We start from the raw sequence: 12,147 nt of genomic DNA on the forward strand, positions 1-12,147 counted from the left end.
TGGATCTGATGGTCCTGGACCTAGGGCCTCCACCACCATGTTGATGTGGGACTTGGAAATCAAAAATTTAGAAAAGTAACAAAAATCTGTGGATATGAAAATCAGTATATATATTCTGATCAGCTGAGACTATAAATGGAAGAAATCCCTGACAAATCTTGGAGCGGTTCTAAAGCTCCTCGACCTAGGACCTCCTCCACGTTGACGTGGTACTTGAAAATCAAAAGATTAAAAAACAAAGTACCCCAAAATAAATATATAATATAAATCAGATCAGCAGATTTTCTTTCGGCAGAAGATAACTCCAGCCAAAAAGAATGCAAAATGATGACCTCTAAAGATTGGCCTTGATTTTATTAATTTTTTTTTTTTTTGGCCCCCCAAAAATATAGCGCACAGCCAGTTTCCCCACTACATAGCCATAGCTTGGAAGATACAAGTGTGCATGGGCTTGCTGGGACTGATGGTCATTTCCACCACCTCCAGCTGCCATTTAAATATTTAAGGCTACTTTTAATATGGGTAGGAAGTATCCTCTAATTTTATATACCCCCAAACCCAAGATTATTAGTATTATTTTAATTCAGTGTTCTTAAAGGGAACCCGTAGGTTTTTTTTGTTTTTGCTTTTTTTTTTTTTTTAATTTTTTTTTTTTTTAAAGGATATACTTAATGTAAATTATCCAATCAATGTGTTTTTTTTTTAATGGTTCATAAGCCTCATCTCTGTTTATAGTTTGTAAATATAAAAGGATGACCATATTTGCTTCCCACTAAATAGTGCCAGATGATGAGCGTTGCTTTACTGTCGCTCTTAGCGCAAGTTGTTCGGCACAGACTAATTAATAACACACCGTGCTGCTAACTGATCTTATCTCGGCAGTGATGCTGACTGTGCTGCCTGATCTACAGGCATCCACTAGAGGGAGAATCTGCAGGTATTAATGACCATCATCAAAATGTTGATGATCCAGCTGGCTTGCAAAAAATGTGAAAAACTCGCCAAACCTTCATTTTAGTAAAGGTTTCATTTATTATTTTAGTTGATATCGAAATGCACTATAGTTTTTTTTTTTGTTTTTTGTTTTTTTTGTTTTTCCTCATATATCCAGAACCTTTTCTAAAGCATTAGTAGAACAAATCTATGTATTTATCTAAGGCGTCCCTTTTTGTTTTCATAAGAAATACACATTGTTATTGCGCACACGAATTGTAATGTCCAATCCTATCTGCACGGTGTATTAGGAATTTGCACATTGAACATACTGTGATAAATATGGGTGCCATGCTGGGGGTGGGTTTAATTCTTGTTTGTGTAAAGAATTTCTTTTTTTTTTTTTTTTTGTGTGTACAGCCTGTATCAAACTAAAATGAAATTATGGCAAGAAAAATCGTTATTTATATAAAAATTGGAATTAATTGGAAATATTTTTGTCCAAAATAAAATTTTGTCTATTTTCATCTTTTCTGTTTTTATTCCTTTCCTGTTCAGTGGGGTACAGTGGTTACTTTGGATTGGTAGGGCATTGGTCACATTGCTTCCCCCACCCCCTTAAGAATTATGAAATCCTGATGTGTTGACCAATCAGTAGCTTGGGTAAATTGTTTTGGAAAGCATGGTTTTTGTTTTTTCAGAAATTCTCCACTTTGGAATAGATGCTATTTATGGCATTGAGCTCCATTCATGTATCCCATCAGTGACTTGCTGATCCTTCATCAGGCATTCTCAGGACTTCTACACCAATGGGTCCACCATAGCCCTGGATCCTGCTAGGTTAAGGTTGCAGGGGGTTGACAACCTGTTTACTGACCCAAAGGGGGGCAATTCATTCCATTTTGGACCTCGAGACCCTGAATGGTTAGCCCCAAAAATCTGGATGGCATTGGCCATATCATTATTATTATTATTATACAGTATTTATAAAGTGCCAATAGTTCGCTCAGCGCTGTACATTACAAAGGGGGACAGAACATGTGACAGAACAATACCAATACAATGTGATACACGAGGGGATCGAGGGCCCTGCTCCTTGGAGCTTACAATCTAGGAGGGAGGGGATGGTGGCACAGGAGGAGATAGCTGTGGGGGATGGAGTGGTAGGAAGAGTGGAGGAGGTCGACAAGTTAGCAGGGGGTGGGGTAGGCTTCCCTGAAGAGATGGGTTTTCAGGGTGCGCCTAAAGGAGAGGAGAGTAGGTGATAATCTGATGGGTTGGGGCAGGGAGTTCCAGAGGATGGGTGACACCCTGGAGAAGTCCTGGAGGCGGGCATGGGAGGAGGAGACCAGGGAACTAGAGAGAAGGAGGTCTTGTGAGGAGCGGAGTGTGCGTGTTGGGCGGTACTTGGATATTAGGTCAGTGATGTAGTTCGGGGCAGTATGGTGGACAGCTTTGTACGTCAGTGTTCGGAGTTTGAATTTGATCCGTTGTGCAATTGGAAGCCAGTGGAGGGATTGGCAGAGGGGGGTGGCGGAGACGGAGCGGTTGGAAAGGTGAATGAGTCTGGCAGCCGTATTCAGGATCGACTGAAGCGGGGATAGCCAGCGGCGAGGCAGGCCAGTGAGGAGGGAGTTGCAGTAGTCGAGTCGTGATATGATGAGGGAGTGGATGAGCTGTTTAGTAGTTTCTGGGGTTAGGAACGTGCGGATTTTGGCGATGTTGCGGAGGTGGAGTCTGCATGAGTTTGTTAAAGATTGGACTTGGGGCTGGAAGGATAGGTTGGAGTCCAGAGTGACACCAAGTACTCTGGCCTGCGGGGCGGGTTTGATGGTGGCCTTGTTGGATGTGATGGAGAAGTCAATGGGGGGTGGGGTCCGGGCTGGGGGGAAGACAAAAAACTCAGTTTTGGAGAGGTTTAGTTTAAGGAAGTGGAGCGACATCCAGTCTGTCGCTCAGTAGGTGTGTGATTCGGGCAGAGACTTAGGTGGTGAGGTGGGGGGTTGAGAGATAGATTTGTGTGTCGTCGGCATAGAGGTGGTAGTTGAAGCCGTGAGAGTGTATGAGTTGGCCAAGGGAGGAGGTGTAGATGGAGAAGAGAAGGGTCCTGAGGACGGAGCCATGAGGGACCCCAACAAAGAGGGGGAGTGATGGGGAGGTGGTAGCATTATAGGTAACGCTGAAAGAGCATTGACAGGTAGGATGAGAGCCAGGAGAGAGCAGAATCTCTGAGGCCGAGGGAGTGTAGTTTTTTGAGGAGGAGGGGGTGGTTGACTGTGTCGAAGGCCGCAGAGAGGTCAAGGAGTAGGAGCACTGAATAGTGGCCATTAGTTTTGGCGGTTAGCAGGTCGTTGGAGAGTTTGAGTAAGGCAGTTTTGGTGGAGTGTAGGGGACGGAAGTCAGACTAGGGGATCGAGGAGGTTGTTCTCGTTGAGGTGAGAGCTTAGGCGGGTGTAGACTAGGCTTTCGAGGAGTTTAGATGTAAATGGGAGCAGGGAGATGGGTCTGAGGTTGTTCGGGTCATTGGGGTCCAGGGAGGGCTTTTTAAGTATGGGGGTGATGTGTGCATGTTTCAGAGGGGAGGGGAAAGTGCGGGAGGAGAGGGAGAGATTAAAGATGTGGGTGAGGGAGCGTAGGATGGAGGGGGGTCGTAGGAGTTGTGAGGGGATAGGGTCGAGGGGGCAGGTGGTGAGGCGGGCATCAGAGAGGATCTTGGAGACTTCCTCGATGGTAGTAAGGTCAAAGGTGCGGAGTGTTGGGGGGGCTTCAGTATGAGGAATGTAGGGTGGGGTGGAGGTCAGAGCAGTGGTGGGGCCGTGGGAGAGGGCTGAGTGAGGGGGAAGGGGGTTGGAGGGAGTTTGAGCAGCGACGAAGTCCCTGCGGGTAATGTCGAGGGAGAGGGGGGATGAGGGGGTAGCTGTGGTGAGAGGGGACGGGTTGAGAGGGCGTGTGAGTTGCGGCGATGTCCTTGCGAATTGTGTCAATCTTGTTTTTGAAGTGATTGGCAATCTTAAGGGCAGTGAGTGAGGTGCTGGTTGGAGGTGGAGAAGAGTCGGCGAGGATTGGAGGAGAGTGTCTTGATGAGGGTCAGGAAGTAGGCTTGTTTGGCTGCATGGAGGGAGGAGGTGTAGGTGTGGAAGGCAGATTTGTAGCGGGTGAAGGCTTGTTGGGATTTGGTTTTGCGCCATAGTCACTCCAGGGCACGACTGTGTCGTTTGAGGGATTTGGTGTGATCAGTCTGCCAGGGCTGGAGCGGTCGGGGTCTGATGTTGCGTGTGGTTAAAGGCGCTAGTGAGTCAAGGGCAGTTGACAGCGCGTTGTTATAGGCAGTCCTAGCCAGGTCGGGGCAGGACAGGGGGAGGATGCTGTCGTGGAGTTGATCAGCTGCAGAGTGGAGGGAGGCAGGGTTGAGGTTGTGGAGGTTACGGCTGGTAGTAGTGTGACATTTGGAGGGGTAGGCGTTGGAGGATGAGGAGATAGAGAAGGTAATCAGGTTGTGGTCAGAGAGAAGGAAGGGGGTGTTAGTGAGGTTGTGGGGAGCGCAGCGGTTGGAGAAGACAAGATGAAGGATATTACCGTCAGAGTGGGTGGTGGATTGTATGCACTGTGCAAGTGCAAAGGAGGAGGTTAAGTGGAGGAGATGGGCTGTGTCCGGGTTGTCGAGGTTGACAGGGATGTTGAAATCCCCAAGGATGATGGTGGGTAGCTCAGAAGAGAGGAAGAAGGGTAGCCAGGAGGAGAAGTCATCCAGGAAGTGGGATACGGATCCCGGAGGCCGGTATATCACAGCAATCTTCAGGGGGGTTGGGGAGAATAGTCGGACGCAGTGGGCCTCGAAGAAGGAGAAGGATAGAGAGGGGGGGTTTGGGAGGACTCATGCTATATATCATGCTACAATACACTGTCAGTGGTCTCCAAACTGGATGATGTCCTTTGCTTGTCTTTATCCCGCTCTTGGAGCACTATTCTGCATACTGCTCTATTCGTCCTATTGACAACTAACAGTGGGGCATAATTCCTGTCACTGACACCAATGATGGGACACTATTCCTCCCACTGACACCAATGATGGGACACTATTCCTCCCACTGACACCAATGATTGGGCACTGTTTCTCCCACTGATAACAATGATGGGACACTGTTCCTCCCACTGACACCAATGATGGGGCACTGTTCCTCCCACTGATATCAATGATGGAATGCTATTCCTCCCACTGACACCAATGATGGGGCACTGTTCCTCCCACTGACACCAATGATGGGGCACTGTTCCTCCCACTGACACCAATGATGGGGCACTGTTCCTCCCACTGACACCAATGATGGGGCGCTATTCCTCCCACTGATACCAATGATGGGGTGCTATTCCTCCTACTGATACCAATGACGGGGCGCTATTCCTCCCACTGATACCAATGATGGGGCACTATTTCTCCCAATGATGGGGCAGTATTCCTCCCACTGATACCAACGATGGGGCACTATTCCCACCGATACCAATGATGGGGCACTATTCCTCCCACTGACACCGATGGGGCACTGATACCAATGATGGGACACTATTCCCCCCACTGATACCAATGATGGGGCACTATCCCTCCCACTGACACTGGTGCTAGGGCACTTCCTTCTGATCTCAACGATAGGGCATAATTCCTCCCACTGATACCAAGGATGGGGCATTATTTTTCCCCTTAGTGACCACAGGTGCTAATGTAATTTTTAATTTTTTTAATCCCACTAACCACCAAGCCTGAGACATTGTTTATGTACCACTGATGCTGGAACATTTTCTTCTCCTACTTGCCACCGTCTGAACCCCCCTCCCCTCCTCCCCCCCAATGTCTGTAGGACAGTAAACTGGTCCTCTGTCCAGAAAGTTTGGAGAGCCCTACTTCAATCCAGAGCAGTACCTCCTATGTCCCACTAGATGTCCTGGTCTTTTGGGTTGAATTGCACCCAGAACTACTCAACCCAGAAGACTGAGGACATACTGGGAGTGCAAGAACTATTATACTGTCCTTGTCTATTCCTTGCTGAAGGTTTAAAAAAAAATTCCCCAACATTTATATTGTATTGCAAAGTATGGTCGCAAGAATGAAGATGACATCAATCGAGGGGATTTTATCTGATATTTCTAGAGTGGAGTTGGGGTGTTTGTAAGAATTGTCCTCTCCATGGGCCCTCGGAGAGTCCATAGCAGCCAGCAGAAGAGTGACACGTACAAAGGAATGTACATGACTGTGCCAGTGATAAGGGCCCACGTGTCATGTGCTCCATGATGTCATATTTCATCACCGCATCACAGCCACCTATATATCTCCGGATACTGATGTCTGATAACAGACTGGCCAGAGAGGGTTCCGGGAAAAAAAAAGGATCTGTCCATCTTACCTAATAGCTGTTGGAACATTTGATCTCTACTATACCACTTTTATTAAAAGCCCCCTTACATATGAGGCTGTCTGGGAGCAGAGTGGGACAGGTGCTGTATTCCCACTGACCACCAATGGAAGGGACATTCTTCCCACTGATCACCAATGTAAGGGGCATTCTTCCCACTGACCCCCAATGTACGGGACATTCTTCCCACTGATCACCAATGTAAGGGACGTTTTTCCCACTGACCCCCAATGTAAGGGGCGTTCTTCCCACTGACCACCAATATATATGGCAAGCTTCCCACTGACCGCCAATGTAAGGGACATTCTTCCCACTGACCCCCAATGTAAGGGACATTCTTCCCACGGACCCCCAATGTAAGGAGCATTCTTCCCACTGATCACCAATGTAAGGGACATTCTTCCCACTGACCTCCAATGTAAGGGACATTCTTCCCACTGACCACCAATTTAAGGGACATTCTTCCCACTGACCTCCAATGTAAGGGACGTTCTTCCCACTGACCACCAATGTAAGGGACATTCTTCCCACTGACCAAAAATGTAAGGGACATTCTTCCCACTGATCACCAATGTAAGGGACGTTTTTCTCACTGACCCCCAATGTAAGGGGCGTTCTTCCCACTGACCACCAATATATATGGCAAGCTTCCCACTGACCGCCAATGTAAGGGACATTCTTCCCACTGACCCCCAATGTAAGGGACATTCTTCCCACGAACCCCCAATGTAAGGAGCATTCTTCCCACTGATCACCAATGTAAGGGACATTCTTCCCACTGACCACCAATGTAAGGGACATTCTTCCCACTGACCACAAATGTAAGAGACATTCTTCCCACTGATCACCAATGTAAGGGACGTTTTTCTCACTGACCCCCAATGTAAGGGGCGTTCTTCCCACTGACCACCAATATATATGGCAAGCTTCCCACTGACCAACAAAGAATGGGTATTAGCAGGGGCTCCTCAGGGGTAAAAGGTTGAGTCTGCTGTATAGGATGGCTCTAGCCGAGAGTCTCGCTTCCTCGTAACTGGCAGTACATTTCATCTCCGGAGTCGTTGAGTCGAGATGTAAGGGAGTGTTAGGTGATATAATTTTCTGCCACGTACCAAACAAAATGTTGAATTTCGGAATTACTGTTTTCAACGTAATTGCGCCTAGTGTGCCTTTCCATTGGCTCGTGGCATTCTCTGTGGTTGGGAGGGCAGGAAGGTGAAGGCGACTAGGTAGGTCCAGACAAGTGAGTCACGGGTCTCAGATTTGGTGGTTGAGCTGTGAGCTCGCTCATGGTCTATTATTAGTGAGGGGAGATAGCGGCCGAATTCTGTGAAGATTATGAGTCAGCCGACAAACTTAGCGCCTTCCTAAATATCGCCCTTTGTAATCTGCGTTCGGTGTGTTGGCCTCCACCGTCAGATCTTCTGTTACATGATCTCCATACATTATAGAGCTGCCTATAAAGACGATAAAAGAACGAATTACGACCAGAATGGGGAGATCTCCCGTCTCCTGGGGTCTTCTTCTGGTGACCTTCCTTCAAGGGACATTTGCTGCTTCTCTGTTCTTTCTGATGGAGGACAAAGCTACAACCTCAACCACTTCAGTGCCGGGAACTTTCAACCCCTTCCCGTCCAGGCCAATTTTCAGCTTTCAGCACTGTTGCACTTTGGCAATTGCGCGGTCATGCAACGTTGTACCCATATGAAGTTTTTATCTTTTTTTTATACAAATAGTTTTCTTTTGGTGGTATTTGATCGCCACTGGGGTTTTCATTTTTTTGCAAGATAAACGAAAAAAGGCCGAAAATTGTGAAAAAAATGAGTTTTTGTTCGTTTCTGTTAAAAAAAATTGCAAATAAATAATTGTTCATAAATTTAGGCCAAATACTGTATGTATTCTGCTACATTTCTTTGATGAAAATCGATCAACTCTGATGTACTGACGGCCGATCTCATTTCTTGAGGCCCGAATATACCAGGACCCAAAGGCCAGGATGCAGATACCCCCCCAAATGACCCCTTTTTGGAAAGCAGACAGTCCGAGGTATTTAGTAAGAGGCATGGTGAGAAGGATCTGGTGGGGGTCAATGGTGAAGAAGGATCAGGGGGGGTCAATGGTGACGATGGATCTGGGGGGATCAATGGTGAAGATGGATCTGGGGGGTCAATGGTGAAGAAAGATCTGGGGGGGTCAATGGTGGAGAAGGATCTGGGGGGGGTCAATGGTGGAGAAGGATCTGGAGGGGTCAATGGTGAAGAAGGATCTGGGGGGGTCAATGGTGGAGAAGGATCTGGGGGGGGTCAATGGTGGAGAAGGATCTGGGGGTTCTGGTAGATCACAAGCTTAATAATGGCAGCATCCTTCACCATTTACCCCCCCAGATCCTTCTCCACCATTGACCCCCCCCCCAGATCCTTTTCCACCATTGACCCCCCCCCCCCCCCAGTTGTATCCCTCTAGTAGCCCCCAAGTGCAGAACCTTACATTTATCAACATTAACCCTCATTGGCCCCATAGTCCCCCAATGACACAGAGCACTGAGGTCGGCCTGTAAGTTGGAGACATCCTGTAAGGACGTTATCCCCGGAACAGCTTGGTGTCATCTGCAGAGACATTCATACAGTAAATTACAAGTTGCACATTGCCGTTAGTCCGATCATTTGGCTGATATCTCTACAAGACATAACTACCCTTAAAGGGTAAGTTCACCTATTCAAATGATAAGATGAACTAATTCTGAATATCCTGGCCACCCCTCCAAACTCTGCTGCACATAGTGACCGTGAAGCCCCTTGCTGCGGGTGTAGAGGTCTATACTCAGCAATACACCTCCCTGGAGTCAGTATTGATCTGCTTCACTTCCATGTTTTGCATTGAACTTCATTAGGTTGTTATTGCTTTGTAGTATGCTGCCATCTGGTGGCAGTTCTGGGTCACTACAACTTGTTTACTAATGTGATTTTGGTATCTTCCTCTGTCCTGCCCTTTTAGAACTAGTCCGAGCGAGCCTCTCTCCCCATGTTCCCTCAGTCACTGTTAGTTATTCACAGAGACAGGGCTCAGTAAAGCAAAACACTGGAAATAACATCCTCTGTACCGCATTTCGCTGAAGTAAAATTGTGTTGGATTCAACTTCTGTGTCTTATTGAAGAGTTAAGCTGCCTGTGGATGGTGCCAAGTCAGCAGGTGACCATACTGTCCAGAAAGACCGAGTCTCGGGAGGTATGTGGGTGCATAAAGTGGCAGAAACAGAACAAGTATCCATCATGATGCTCTGCAATGGCAAATGCTCATCAGCAGGGGCGGACTGACCATTCGAGCATTCGGGTCAGTAGGGGGCTCCATGAAATGCCCCTGTTACCTTTTTTATAGGCTTTTTTGGGTATACTTTGAGTGTGGGCAAGGACACAGGGGCCCCATGATCCCCTACTGCCCGGGGGCCCCATGAGTTGTCAGTCCGCCGCTGCTCATCAGTCAGTGTAGCCAAGTGACCAATGAGAAGCACATCTGAAGCTTCTTCTTCTGGTAAGGTGTCCCAAAAAGAAAAAAAAAGCGCTTCTTATTGGTCAGCACGGTTGCACTGACCAATGGCCTTTTGCCGTTGTGAGCGGTATGATGGATACTCCCTCCGGAGCTTTGTAGTGCAGTTTGCAGCGACAGCACGAGGCATCACTGCCACTGTGTGCAGCGGGGGTCCGGAGGGGTGACCAGGGAATTTAGAGTTCACCTGAAGAAGTGAACTTACCCTTTAATAATGTACATGGAAATTTGAGACCCATCTGTGATTTACCCATAATCCTCTATTGTACACATTGCTGAGAATGCGTATTTTAAATGCATCTGACCACCCACGTCCATTAGCCCTTATGGGGGATAGTACTGGCCTCCATTCTGTAGAGGGTGCCCACAGTCAGGGCAGAATGGCAGCTCACCAGTCTACACTCCCCTTGCCCTTGGTGCCCCGGGCTCGTTATCTAGGACCAAGCAGACCACCCTGGAGTCGGCACCTTTAAAGAAAACCCGGTATGGGAAAAACATGGGCTCAGCTGTTCCTGCCTCTGAAAATGCCATTTGCTCAGCTGTCTTGTTGGCCATCTGGCATCAGGAGTCCTGACAAGTACACAGCTGGTGTTCCTTTATACTTTGAATTCGGCAGTGGCAGATGACAGGTCCTCTTTATTGACAAAAGCCACAGAAAACTGAAATTTGATCGGCTGTTCGGGGGTCTTTTCTTTGTGACATCACTGCCCTCTGTGCTCTTCTAAGCGTTTCAGGTTCTCAGTGAGGCCGTCGATCCATGTAGGTGGGGTGGGATGGGGTGGGGGGGCTCATATTTTCCTTGGCCGGGTAAGAAATCTGGAATATCGATAAAAGTTACAAATGAAAAGAGCAGATTGTCGGGGATGGATAGGACATACAATACCACTCTCTGATTCCTGCACTGGGAGTCATATATGACATTGAGATGAAGGTGTTCTGTTATAGGCTGAACTCCAGCAATTGTCTAGATCAGTGGTCTCCAAACTGTGGCCCGGGGGCCAGATGCGGCCCTTTGCTTGCTTTTATCTGTGCCTTGGGGCATTATTTCATCTACTGATACCAATGATGGGGCATAATTCCTCCCAATAACACCAACGATGAGGCACAGTTCTGCCCAATGACACCAAAAATTGGGCCCAACAACACTAATGAAGGGGCAAAATTCCTCCCAATGACACCAACAATGGGGCACAGTACCACCCAATGACACCAACACCAATGGTGGGCTATAATTCCCCCAATGAAACCAATGAAGGGGCACAATTCCTCCCAATGACACCAATGATGGGGCACAGTTTCACCCAATGACACCAACAATTGGGCCCTATAACACCAATGATGGGTACTTTTCCTCCCACTGACACAAATGATGGGGCACTATTCCTCCCAATGACACCAATTGGGCCCAATAACACCAATGATGGAGCACAATTCCTCCCAATGACACCAACAATTGGGCCCAATAACACCAATGATGGGGCACAATTCCTCCCAATGACACCAACGATGGGGCACAGTTCCACCCAATGACACAAACAATTGGACCCAATAACACCAATGATGGGGCACTATTCCTCCCAATGACACTAATGATGGGGCACTATTCCTCCCAATGAAACCAATAGGGCCCAATAACACCAATGAAGGGGCAAAATTCCTCCCAATGACACCAACGATAGGGCACAGTTCCGCCCATCGACACCAACAATTGGGCCCAATAACACCAATGAAGGGGCAAAATTCCTCCCAATGACACCGATAGGGCACAGTTCCACCCAATGACACCAACAATTGGGCCCAATAGCATCAATGGTGGGGCACTATTCCTCCCACTGACACAAATGATGGGGCACTATTCCTCCCAATGACACCAATTGGCCCAATAACACCAATGATGGGTCAAAATTCCTCCCAATGACACCGATAGGGCACAGTTCCGCCCATCGACACCAACAATTGGGCCCAATAACACTAATGAAGGGGCAAAATTCCTCCAAATGACACCAACGATAGGGCACAGTTCTGCCCAATGACACCAACAATTGGGCCCAATAACACCAATGATGGGCACTATTCCTCCCAATGACACCAACGATGGGGCACAGTTCCTCTCACTGGCACCAAAGATGGGGCATTTTTTGCTCCCACTGATGCTGGGACATTTGATGCTCCCAATGTCCACAGTCCGGCCCCCGTAAAGTTTGAAGGACAGCAAACTGGCCCTTTGTATAGAAAGTTTGGAGACCCCTGGTCTATATATGGGAAG

The sequence above is a fragment of the Staurois parvus genome, unplaced genomic scaffold (genome assembly GCF_062004578.1).
Source record: "Staurois parvus isolate SC_StPar_1 unplaced genomic scaffold, SC_StPar_1.0 ptg002045l, whole genome shotgun sequence".
Taxonomy (NCBI): domain Eukaryota; kingdom Metazoa; phylum Chordata; class Amphibia; order Anura; family Ranidae; genus Staurois; species Staurois parvus.